The sequence below is a fragment of the Henckelia pumila genome, chromosome 3 (genome assembly GCF_033568475.1).
Source record: "Henckelia pumila isolate YLH828 chromosome 3, ASM3356847v2, whole genome shotgun sequence".
NCBI lineage: Eukaryota > Viridiplantae > Streptophyta > Magnoliopsida > Lamiales > Gesneriaceae > Henckelia > Henckelia pumila.
In genome coordinates, this window is record NC_133122.1 from 106,697,178 (window position 1) to 106,711,443 (window position 14,266).

The window sequence follows — 14,266 nt, forward strand, 5'->3', positions numbered from 1 at the left end:
TTGCAGTTACGCTTCCAATGACCGGGCTTCTTGCAGTAATGGCAAACATCCTTGGACTTTTCCATGTTTGAAGCCTTTGTCTTGTACTTCTTCTCGGGTTCGATTTTCTTGGGTGGGGCAGAACGTTTCTTACCCTTTGTACTTGGCCCCTTCTTAGCAGAAGAAGAGGAGCCTACCAAGAAAGCCGGTTTATCCTTCTTTAAAGTGGATTCATATGTCACAAGCATATTAACCATCTCTTCAAGGGAGGCCTCTATCTTGTTCATATTGAAATTCACCACAAATCCGTCAAACGAAGAAGGAAGAGATAGAAGTAGTAAGTTCACGTTGAGTTCATGCTCCAACACCAAATCAAGGGTTACCAACTTCTGTATGAGCCAAATCACTCGTACCCCATGATCACGGACCGAAGTCCCTTCACGCATGCGACACGTCATTAGCTCCTTTACAGTAGCGAACCTTTCAGCCCTCGATTGAGCCCCAAAAAGTTCCTTGAGTTGTACGTGAATGTCAGCTGCATTCACGGTGTCCTCAAATCGCCTCTGGAGTTCATCAGACATCGAGGCTTGCATATAGCATTTGGCCTTGATATCATGGTCCCACCATGTATCAAGTTTGGCTAACTCTTCCGGACTTATGTCAGCTGGTGCTTCCTTCGGAGGAGATTTTTCTAACACGTAGAGCATCTTCTCCGAAGTCAAGACAATCTTCAACTTACTGAACCATTCCGTATAGTTTGCGCCAGTCAATTTATTTTGTTCGAGGATCGAGAAGAGTGGATTACGCGAATTCATCTTTATGAAATACTGAAAAGAAACAGACAAATATCAGTGATTGTTTAATTAATTTACTAAGACATAAAATAGGCAAAATTTATTTTATGAATCTCACTCCCACTATTTTAACGATTTCACTACCCTCTAGTGAAAACGGGAAACTGTTTTCCTTAGTGAGAACATGGAGTCCAATTGACAAACTATGGTCCCGAATAATATCAGCCAACCATAATTTTCAAAAGGTAGAGCCCAATTGCTTCCAAAGCAACCTCCACGTTTTTACCTCATATCCAATAAGGGCCCAATAATATGACGCCGTTTATTGTGACATGTCAAGATGACCCATCAATATTAAGTTGTGATGGACGGTCGCCATGTGGATCCCCCAATAATATGAGCCGATCCCATGGGTGTTCCACCCAACTTACAACATGTGTCGATCCAATGTACAACTTTCCGACGAACGGGCCCCCCCAATAATATGAGCCGGACCATATCCGCGGGTAGCATCTCATACATTGATCGTTGATGGAAGGTAGGAACATTTAAACAAATTTAAATTTCCTTTATTTATCTTGATATCAATTTTAAATCATATTTAAAATGAGGGATTTTAATTTTGAAAATTTGTCTCATCATTTTTAAAATTTTGTATGCTTGCCGGATTCACACAATTTTGTCTAAAACATGCATACAACAATAATATCACATATTATACAGGATGATCGATTCCATTTCTAATCGACCCGTGGTTGCCAATCACGAGTCTTAGTCCAATCCTGGGCAGCGATCACGTCGCTGCCCCCCCGCCCCCGGGCAGCGATCTAATCGCTGCCCGGGTTTTGCCCGAAATTTATTTTTTATTTTTTAAAATATTTATTTTGTTTCAAAAACCGAGGCTTAAAAATTTTTGTACAATCGATTAATTTAATCGCTTGATCTGAGCAACCTGGCTCTGATACCACTGTTGGAGAACGGCGATCAGATCAATCAGAATTGATACCCGGTGCAGCGAAAGTTTAAAAATTTTATATGGAACGATTCCATAATGGGTATCAAAACTTAACGATTAAATTTGTGTGTAAAAATTAAATAACAATTATAAATTTTTACCTCCAATCTCGAATCGAGATTATGGACACCAACAGATTGCTCTGCTCTTGTTGTATATCCCTGGAACTGATGGAAGAACTGTTCTTCAATTAGGTCCACGAAAGGATAATTAATCCCTCTGATAGATTGCACTAGAAAATCTATCAGAAGTTTCTACGAAGAGAATTAACGAATTTGATCCGTTAAACCAGACTGTAATTCAAAATTCACAGACTGGATTTTTCCGAGCAGAGGGGAGGGGGGCGGCGGCAACACTTAGAAAAATAGGGTTTTTCAAAAATAATTTTGTGACCTGTTGTTGTGTAATTTTTGTACTGCAATAACTTATTTATAATGTAGGCCGCTAACAGCTTAGGGCCCATTAGTCATAAGTTCAAGCCCGACAAGCAAAGCCCGCATGTTCAGAAATTAATATAAAATTCATCATGACTCCGATTGATAAACCGATTTCACCAATGTGCACAGAAACCATTTCTGCACCTTTTAAAGTCAAGATAAATTTTTCTGAATCCGAATTCAGTGATTTCCAAAAATGCCCATCCCTATGTCATTTTAGGAAATCTTACTCCTCTACTCTTAAATAAGAAGTCCAACTTCTTTGTTCATTAAATTTAACTCTTTAAATTTAACTATCTCAACGGGGATTAAAAATACATTACTCTGTGTGACCCTCAATGGTTCAGGGATACAGCTAGCCGTGGGCTCACAACTCCTTGTGACTCGGAACAACAATTTCCGACTTGCCCATCGAATCATGGTAAGAGCGCCTAGCAACATCGCCCCATGATTCCCTAGGTATCACTGATAGTGCCTGCAAGAACCAATAGATTTTGGTTAGCGTACAGTACGGTCCCTTCATCCATATATCCCGATCGAATCAACAACCATTGGTAAATCGAGAGTCGTTCGAGATTCGATAACTATGCAATACATCTTGAAGATCAAATAGTGACATCGCATGTGCTACTAAGAAACCATTTCTTAAAACACATCATGTACTCTGGCCAGAGATTCGTCACACTAATATCTCCTCAGATCGCATAGGATATCCACACTCGCAAGTATGTGGTGAATCCTTGACAACAAAGCATCGACTCCTATATGTGTTGTAACTGTACCCAATCCCGACACCTGATGACCCCAATAGAGTCGGTAAACGAGTCAAAGCACAGTACTAGCATATAGAGTCTCAATGATGTTTCAAGTAGTAAGGACTAATGGTGTACAACCAAAACCGCGGACTTTATCCACTCGATAAGTGATAACCACTTGGAAAGTCCGGATAGGGTAGTTCAATCATTCATCGTATGAATATCCATTTGCATGCTTTGAACATCTCTATGTTCCTTACCAATGAAACGTGGTACTCTGCATCGCAAATGCTAGTCTCAAACTCGAGCGATCCTTATCCTTATTATTGGACGGCTCAATCGACTAGGAACAGTTTAGAATATACAGTGACTATAAGATGTGTTTCATGATAGCCATCCCCATGTGCTACCACATCTTACATACACTATAGTATATTCAAGGTCTTTATCAAAACAACAATAATATATCACAATATAACAATATGAAGAAAGATAAAGTCATTGCCATTAATAAAAGTGTAAATTATATTAAACAAAAGATTGTTTATACAAAGAGTCATCAAAGTCCTTAGCCACAAGTTGGCTCACCGGGCACCCACTCTTTTAGATTGAAGCTTCGAGAATAAGGTAAAAGTCGACATTGAAATGAATGGGAATGAATACTCGAGATCGACTTATTCTCGAGTTCCCGAAAATCACATACTACATATTTATTTTCTTGAGTGAATTTGATTGTTATTCTATTTTCACTTGCATTCATATTGAGCCGACTTTCGTTTCGTTTTGAAATTAGACGTTTTAGGGAGCTATATTGAAGTGGCTTTGGATTTCGAGTTTTTCCAATTTCCAGAATACTTCTTATAGTTTCTCTGAAGTCTAGGGGATCGAGTTGCTCAAATTCCACCCCGAAAGGGTGCGTCAGTGAGTTGTCGTGAAGACTTGACCCCAGGATCCCAACTGTGTACCGATCAATTTTATGATTATCTGACTTGATAATCTCGACTTTTAAATTCATTCATTCATTCAATATCATTTCGATGTTATGATTTATGTTGACACATTTCGATTGAAGTGTTTATTTGATATTGAGTGCATGTCTCTTTTACTTAGAAATTATATTTCTAACCGGATTATTCCGGCTGTTGTTTTTGTTTTGTATGTGTAACTTGGCAACAGGAGGATCAGGAGCTGGACCGAGTCATCCTAGTTAGCTTGGGGGTGAGATTGATAGAAGTGAGACACCGTGTATCTTAGGGTCGTACCTTTTGGAGTTGTACTGTTTTGTTTAGTCGAACGAACGCCTACCGTCAAACTTGTACTGTTAAACATCATTTTGTTGGTGTTTCAACTCCTTAGATCTCATGGATTTTTTATGTTTGAACCTGGGTTGCTTGGATTTTGGATTCGAGTTCGTAAAGATGTATTTTTATGCTTTGGTTTTTCTGCAGCCGAGTTGACGGCGCGGGCGCACCTTTGTTTTGCGAGGTCACGGCGCGGGCGCGCTGTTTCTTGCGAGGTCACGGCGCGGGCGCTCGGATTATTGGCGCGGGCGCGTTGTCCTTTGCGAGACTCCGGCGCGGGCGCGCTGTTGTTAAAAAAAAAAATTAATTTGATTCGTTTTTACGCGACTCTTCGTGTTTGTTTTTGTTTAATTATTTGAGAATAGGAGATTAGAAACGGGGTCTCACAAGCGAGGTGCTCAGTTTTTAAAAAAAAAAAAAAATTAGCTCTTGGTTTGAATATTCTTTTATTGTTCGATTAATTGTTTATTAATAGTTAATTGCCCTAAGATGAGATTAGCAACCCGGGTCCCCACAACAGGTGGTATCAGAGCGTAAAGTCTTGGAGCGTAAAGTTTCAGAGCATAAAGTATTGGTCTAAGATAGAAGTTGAGCGGGGTAGGTTGAGTCGCTTGCATTTATAGTATTGCATGAGTATGCTTTATTTGTTTTACAGAATTGTATGCGACTATGATTGCTTGATTGAACACTACTTGCTTTATTGAGATGAGAATTACATGCTTATATGCTGATATGTATGCATGAGTTTTTGAATTCATTAGAATAAGTGAATTCGTTGTAAGCATGTAATATGTGAAATGCATGGGAATTTGCAAGAATGTGTTCTATGCAGAAGCATGAGATTATATGTATGTTATACCTAAATTGTATGTTATAATCTCTGCCATATCGATTGCTTCTGTTATCGAATAAGACAGCTTATATAGATAGCATGAGAACCTCAGACAGAACAGAACCTCAGATAGAACAGAACCATGTTGAGGTAAGGTTTTGAACCGATTGTACTGAGGAGTACTATGTTAGTTGAACAACTCCAAAGCTATTGATCATCAACTCAGAAAGATACAGAATATGCTATGTCTAGAAAGGGGTTGAATTGAAGAGCTGGATCAGTTGTTCAAGAGAAGCATATTCAGATGAACATAGAACCAGCCTGATTTTATATCAACTCCAGGACTTAGCAAGAAGTTGGTGAAGTTGCCAGAAGAAGTACTGAAATTGTTTGGCAGGTGAGTAAACAGAATTGTTTATTTCCGTATATGCTAAAGAAGATAGAACAGTAGACTTTGCAGACTAGAAGCATAAGTTGATTTCAAGCCAGGAATAGAAGAACGAAATCATGAACTGGTAGTATGAGGCAGAGTTGAATTTTATTTTTATTCATGCCTCTGTAATTGTGGAAACACTATAATCATCACCTTCACTAAACTTTCATAGCAGTATAGTTATGAAGCAAGAGATAGTGATAATAACAGCAAAGATCAATTCAGTCTAAACGCCAGCAGATGAAGACATATAAGCATAGCTTCCTTAGCTGAAACAGATCGAGAGAACATGTGAATGACAGATAAGGTCATAGGCAATGAAAGTACAGAAAATGAGGCTCAAGTTGTATCAGATAAGAATATTACAGGTAAGTGAGTTAATTATAGTTACCCGCTTATATATTGATTGCATAGCATACATTCATAGATCAGTGATTTGTTATGCTATAATATGTATCTGATGAGCCTGTATTTATCGTATTTGTTGAAATTTTGCCTTTGAGTAGATGGAATACATTTGTAAGATTAGTCATAGAAGATGAAATACAAAATTGAGGAAATAAGATTGAATGTGCTGATATCAGGCGTGAGATATTAAGCTAGAATGCATTATAGATATTAATGCAATAACTGAGTACCAGTTACCAGTTGATTGAATCCGTGCACTGATAAAGAAATAGACATGACTAGCAATTTATGATATGAGGTTCAGAAAGTAGATTTTGTTATTTCGGTACTGGTTATATCACGTTTGACCATGGAAGAATGTCAGTAGAAGTCTAGTCGATATATTGAACTAGTACAGAATTAACCTAGAATTGACAGCAATGTTAGTGGTTAGAATGTACAGAAATAGTTCAATGTCATATTTCGACCTTTCTACGACATGAATGCAGTTCTATATAGAGTGGTTTTTAGTACAATGGTATTATGACAACTTGTATAGAAGAGCATTACTTAAACTGAAGAACTTCAGAAACAGCTAGCAGATTGCGTAGAAAAGAGTTATGTAGTACCGAAATGATGATTAATTCTATGACAATAAGTTAAGTCAAAAAGTGTAATGCCCCGAATTTATCTTAATTGAACTTAATTGAGTTAATCGGAGATTTCAGAGTTCAAGAGCCGACTTGATTTTGATCAGGATCCTTTTTGCAAATTTTGGATATTTCAGGGACTAAAACGCAAAAATGGGTTTTGTTAGATATTTAATAGGCTTTTGACTTTTCTTCCCCCATTCCTCCTCCTTCTTCCTCCCTCCCTCGCCTCTCTCCTCCATTTTCACGCCCCGACTCATTTCTCAAGCTTTGGGATTTCAGTCCGAGCTCGATCCGTTCGTTAGAATTTAATTCTGAAGGCATATTAGCGATCACGGCAACGAGAGCTCCGTTATACCGTAAGTATTTCTCCGATCAGATACGTTTTGTTTTTCGGATGTTGTTAGAATCGACTGAGTTTCGAGTATGTTATTCTTGGCAGAGTTCTGATCGTTTATTCTCAGTCAGTTTTGAATTTGAGCGTCGTTCGGAATTGTTTTGATTTTTGGAAGATTATTCAAAATTTGGGTTTTGGAGATTTGTTGGGTTTGAGCCATTTTTGGATTTGATATTTGATTTGAGTTTATTGGATTTGTAGTGACCCTTACCCGGATCACCTACTAAACAGAACTTATGCATGCAATTAACTTAATTAAAAAGATATCAGAATGAAACTGCGGAATCCATAAATAATATACAATCCCAAGTAAAGGAATCTGTAATTTATCCAATAATATACAACCAAATCGAATAGCTGTATAAACCCAAAACAACAGTAATAAAACCTAGACGAAGCTCCAGCTGGCCAACCACTGACTATCCCCTCCTGGATCCACCCTCCTCGTCCAATCGCAAACCTGCCCCATGGAATAGGGTGTCCAGAAAATACAGAGATACGAGACGTGAGCATAAAACGCTCAGTACGAGAGTATGAGTATACATGCATGCAAAGTGAACTCCCTATAGACTCGAGGTCAAGGATCAGATTACAGAGACAGACCGGGCCCTGGTATGTAGCACGCTGTGCCGTCGCTTCAGGAGGTGGCTCCCATACCGAGATAACCGTGGATACGCCGGACCCAAATCAATGGAAGTCCATCCACTAACAGGATAGGGTACAACCCTACTAACAGACATCTCGAAAGAGATACAGCAAGATGCAAATGAATGCAGCATAATATCATGGCATATAAATCATGCAGTCACATAATACATGCATACTCAGTCAGGATATCTCGAACAGTACTTTCGTACCTCAAAACAGAGCAAGCTCTACCAACTCTAGGTCCACGCCTATAGTCTGCCCTACACTGCCAAATGATACTACTATCATTAAAGTGCTCTAAAAACCTTAACTAAGCTATTGCATACTCCTAAATATTTATAGGAAGCAAAAGCTATACCTTCGTCCGTCGTTAGCCCTTTGATGTCGATGCCTCCAGAACTTGGGCACAACTCCGCTACGACTACCGAACGCCTCGCCGACCTCCGGACCAAGCCTAAGAAGACTAAAACAGCTCCAAAAGTACTAGAAAGGAAAGGAGAACTCGGATTTGATTGAGTTTTAACTCCGAGTTGATATCGAATCCGTGTCTTGATGTTTTGACAATTGATTAGAGATTGGAATTGGAGGACTTGGAGATCGGTTACCAATCGAAGAGTTGGAAAACGGTATAGATTGTTTGATTTATCGACTTGAGTTTCGAATTGTTTAGAGTTTGAATCGAGTTGTCTTTTGTTTGACAGGATTGATTGTGTTGGAGAACGGCGATCAGATCAATCAGAATTGATACCCGGTGCAGTGGAAGTTTAAAAATTTTATATGGAACGATTCCATAATGGGTATCAAAACTTAACGATTAAATTGTGTGTGTAAAAATTAAATAACAATTATAAATTTTTACCTCCAATCTCAAATCGAGATTATGGACACCAACAGATTGCTCTGCTCTTGTTGTATATCCCTTGAATTGATGGACGAACTGTTCTTCAATCAAGTCCACGAACGGATAATTAATCCCTCTGATAGATTGCACTAGAAAATATATCAGAAGTTTCTACGAAGAGAATTAACGAATTTGATCCGTTAAACCAGACTGTAATTCAAAATTCACAGACTGGATTTTTCCGAGCAGAGGGGAGGGGGGGCGGCGGCCACACTTAGAAAAATAGGGTTTTTCGAAAATAATTTTGTGACCTGTTGTTGTGTAATTTCTGTACTACAATAACTTATTTATAATGTAGGCCGCTAACAGCTTAGGGCCCATTAGTCATAAGTTCAAGCCCGACAAGCAAAGCCCGCATGTTCAGAAATTAATATAAAATTCATCATGACTCCGATTGATAAACCGATTTCACCAATGTGCACAGAAACCATTTCTGCACCTTTTAAAGTCAAGATAAATTTTTCTGAATCCGAATTCAGTGATTTCCAAAAATGCCCATCCCTATGTCATTTTAGGAAATCTTACTCCTCTACTCTTAAATAAGAAGTCCAACTTCTTTGTTCATTAAATTTAACTCTTTAAATTTAACTATCTCAACGGGGATTAAAAATCCATTACTCTGTGTGACCCTCAATGGTTCAGGGATACAGCTAGCCGTGGGCTCACAACTCCTTGTGACTCGGAACAACAATTTCCGACTTGCCCATCGAATCATGGTAAGAGCGCCTAGCAACATCGCCCCATGATTCCCTAGGTATCACTGATAGTGCCTGCAAGAACCAATAGATTTTGGTTAGCGTACAGTACGGTCCCTTCATCCATATATCCCGATCGAATCAACAACCATTGGTAAATCGAGAGTCGTTCGAGATTCGATAACTATGCAATACATCTTGAAGATCAAATAGTGACATCGCATGTGCTACTAAGAAACCATTTCTTAAAACACATCATGTACTCTGGCCAGAGATTCGTCAAACTAATATCTCCTCAGATCGCATAGGATATCCACACTCGCAAGTATGTGGTGAATCCTTGACAACAAAGCATCGACTCCTATATGTGTTGTAACTGTACCCAATCCCGACACCTGATGACCCCAATAGAGTCGGTAAATGAGTCAAAGCACAGTACTAGCATATAGAGTCTCAATGATGTTTCAAGTAGTAAGGACTAATGGTGTACAACCAAAACCGCGGACTTTATCCACTCGATAAGTGATAACCACTTGGAAAGTCCGGATAGGGTAGTTCAATCATTCATCGTATGAATATCCATTTGCATGCTTTGAACATCTCTATGTTCCTCACCAATGAAACGTGGTACTCTGCATCGCAAATGCTAGTCTCAAACTCGAGCGATCCTTATCCTTATTATTGGACGGCTCAATCGACTAGGAACAGTTTAGAATATACAGTGACTATAAGATGTGTTTCATGATAGCCATCCCCATGTGCTACCACATCTTACATACACTATAGTATATTCAAGGTCTTTATCAAAACAACAATAATATATCACAATATAACAATATGAAGAAAGATAAAGTCATTGCCATTAATAAAAGTGTAAATTATATTAAACAAAAGATTGTTTATACAAAGAGTCATCAAAGTCCTTAGCCACAAGTTGGCTCACCGGGCACCCACTCTTTTAGATTGAAGCTTCGAGAATAAGGTAAAAGTCGACATTGAAATGAATGGGAATGAATACTCGAGATCGACTTATTCTCGAGTTCCCGAAAATCACATACTACATATTTATTTTCTTGAGTGAATTTGATTGTTATTCTATTTTCACTTGCATTCATATTGAGCCGACTTTCGTTTCGTTTTGAAATTAGACATTTTAGGGAGCTATATTGAAGTGGCTTTGGATTTCCAGTTTTTCCAATTTCCAGAATACTTCTTATAGTTTCTCTGAAGTCTAGGGGATCGAGTTGCTCGAATTCCACCCCGAAAGGGTGCGTCAGTGAGTTGTCGTGAAGACTTGACCCCAGGATCCCAACTGTGTACCGATCAATTTTATGATTATCTGACTTGATAATCTCGACTTTTAAATTCATTCATTCATTCAATATCATTTCGATGTTATGATTTATGTTGACACATTTCGATTGAAGTGTTTATTTGATATTGAGTGCATGTCTCTTTTACTTAGAAATTATATTTCTAACCGGATTATTCCGGCTGTTGTTTTTGTTTTGTATGTGTAACTTGGCAACAGGAGGATCAGGAGCTGGACCGAGTCATCCTAGTTAGCTTGGGGGTGAGATTGATAGAAGTGAGACACCGTGTATCTTAGGGTCGTACCTTTTGGAGTTGTACGGTTTTGTTTAGTCGAACGAACCCCTACCGTCAAACTTGTACTGTTAAACATCATTTTGTTGGTGTTTCAACTCCTTAGATCTCATGGATTTTTTATGTTTGAACCTGGGTTGCTTGGATTTTGGATTCGAGTTCGTAAAGATGTATTTTTATGCTTTGGTTTTTCTGCAGCCGAGTTGACGGCGCGGGCGCACCTTTGTTTTGAGAGGTCACGGCGCGGGCGCGCTGTTTCTTGCGAGGTCACGGCGCGGGCGCTCGGATTATTGGCGCGGGCGCGTTGTCCTTTGCGAGACTCCGGCGCGGGCGCGCTGTTGTTAAAAAAAAAAATTAATTTGATTCGTTTTTACGCGACTCTTCGTGTTTGTTTTTGTTTAATTATTTGAGAATAGGAGATTAGAAACGGGGTCTCACAAGCGAGGTGCTCAGTTTAAAAAAAAAAAAAAATTAGCTCTTGGTTTGAATATTCTTTTATTGTTCGATTAATTGTTTATTAATAGTTAATTGCCCTAAGATGAGATTAGCAACCCGGGTCCCCACAACAGGTGGTATCAGAGCGTAAAGTCTTGGAGCGTAAAGTTTCAGAGCATAAAGTATTGGTCTAAGATAGAAGTTGAGCGGGGTAGGTTGAGTCGCTTGCATTTATAGTATTGCATGAGTATGCTTTATTTGTTTTACAGAATTGTATGCGACTATGATTGCTTGATTGAACACTACTTGCTTTATTGAGATGAGAATTACATGCTTATATGCTGATATGTATGCATGAGTTTTTGAATTCATTAGAATAAGTGAATTCGTTGTAAGCATGTAATATGTGAAATGCATGAGAATTTGCAAGAATGTGTTCTATGAAGAAGCATGGGATTATATGTATGTTATACCTAAATTGTATGTTATAATCTCTGCCATATCGATTGCTTCTGTTATCGAATAAGACAGCTTATATAGATAGCATGAGAACCTCAGACAGAACAGAACCTCAGATAGAACAGAACCATGTTGAGGTAAGGTTTTGAACCGATTGTACTGAGGAGTACTATGTTAGTTGAACAACTCCAAAGCTATTGATCATCAACTCAGAAAGATACAGAATATGCTATGTCTAGAAAGGGGTTGAATTGAAGAGCTGGATCAGTTGTTCAAGAGAAGCATATTCAGATGAACATAGAACCAGCCTGATTTTATATCAACTCCAGGACTTAGCAAGAAGTTGGTGAAGTTGCCAGAAGAAGTACTGAAATTGTTTGGCAGGTGAGTAAACAGAATTGTTTATTTCCGTATATGCTAAAGAAGATAGAACAGTAGACTTTGCAGACTAGAAGCATAAGTTGATTTCAAGCCAGGAATAGAAGAACGAAATCATGAACTGGTAGTATGAGGCAGAGTTGAATTTTATTTTTATTCATGCCTCTGTAATTGTGGAAACACTATAATCATCACCTTCACTAAACATTCATAGCAGTATAGTTATGAAGCAAGAGATAGTGATAATAACAGCAAAGATCGATTCAGTCTAAACGCCAGCAGATGAAGACATATAAGCATAGCTTCCTTAGCTGAAACAGATCGAGAGAACATGTGAATGACAGATAAGGTCATAGGCAATGAAAGTACAGAAAATGAGGCTCAAGTTGTATCAGATAAGAATATTACAGGTAAGTGAGTTAATTATAGTTACCCGCTTATATATTGATTGCATAGCATACATTCATAGATCAGTGATTTGTTATGCTATAATATGTATCTGATGAGCCTGTATTCATCGTATTTGCTGAAATTTTGCCTTTGAGTAGATGGAATACATTTGTAAGATTAGTCATAGAAGATGAAATACAAAATTGAGGAAATAAGATTGAATGTGCTGATATCAGGCGTGAGATATTAAGCTAGAATGCATTATAGATATTAATGCAATAACTGAGTACCAGTTACCAGTTGATTGAATCCGTGCACTGATAAAGAAATAGACATGACTAGCAATTTATGATATGAGGTTCAGAAAGTAGATTTTGTTATTTCGGTACTGGTTATATCACGTTTGACCGTGGAAGAATGTCAGTAGAAGTCTAGTCGATATATTGAACTAGTACAGAATTAACCTAGAATTGACAGCTATGTCAGTGGTTAGAATGTACAGAAATAGTTCAATGTCATATTTCGACCTTTCTACGACATGAATGCAGTTCTATATAGAGTGGTTTTTAGTACAATGGTATTATGACAACTTGTATAGAAGAGCATTACTTAAACTGAAGAACTTCAGAAACAGCTAGCAGATTGCGTAGAAAAGAGTTATGTAGTACCGAAATGATGATTAATTCTATGACAATAAGTTAAGTCGAAAAGTGTAATGCCCCGAATTTATCTTAATTGAACTTAATTGAGTTAATCGGAGATTTCAGAGTTCAAGAGCCGACTTGATTTTGATCAGGATCCTTTTTGCAAATTTTGGATATTTCAGGGACTAAAATGCAAAAATGGGTTTTGTTAGATATTTAATAGGCTTTTGACTTTTCTTCCCCCATTCCTCCTCCTTCTTCCTCCCTCCCTCGCCTCTCTCCTCCATTTTCACGCCCCGACTCATTTCTCAAGCTTTGGGATTTCAGTCCGAGCTCGATCCGTTCGTTAGAATTTAATTCTGAAGGCATATTAGCGATCACGGCAACGAGAGCTCCGTTATACCGTAAGTATTTCTCCGATCAGATACGTTTTGTTTTTCGAATGTTGTTAGAATCGACTGAGTTTCGAGTATGTTATTCTTGGCAGAGTTCTGATCGTTTATTCTCAGTCAGTTTTGAATTTGAGCGTCGTTCGGAATTGTTTTGATTTTTGGAAGATTATTCAAAATTTGGGTTTTGGAGATTTGTTGGGTTTGAGCCATTTTTGGATTTGATATTTGATTTGAGTTTATTGGATTTGTAGTGACCCTTACCCGGATCACCTACTAAACAGAACTTATGCATGCAATTAACTTAATTAAAAAGATATCAGAATGAAACTGCGGAATCCATAAATAATATACAATCCCAAGTAAAGGAATCTGTAATTTATCCAATAATATACAACCAAATCGAATAGCTGTATAAACCCAAAACAACAGTAATAAAACCTAGACGAAGCTCCAGCTGGCCAACCACTGACTATCCCCTCCTGGATCCACCCTCCTCGTCCAATCGCAAACCTGCCCCATGGAATAGGGTGTCCAGAAAATACAGAGATACGAGACGTGAGCATAAAACGCTCAGTACGAGAGTATGAGTATAAATGCATGCAAAGTGAACTCCCTATAGACTCGAGGTCAAGGATCAGATTACAGAGACAGACCGGGCCCTGGTATGTAGCACGCTGTGCCGTCGCTTCAGGAGGTGGCTCCCATACCGAGATAACCGTGGATACGCCGGACCCAAATC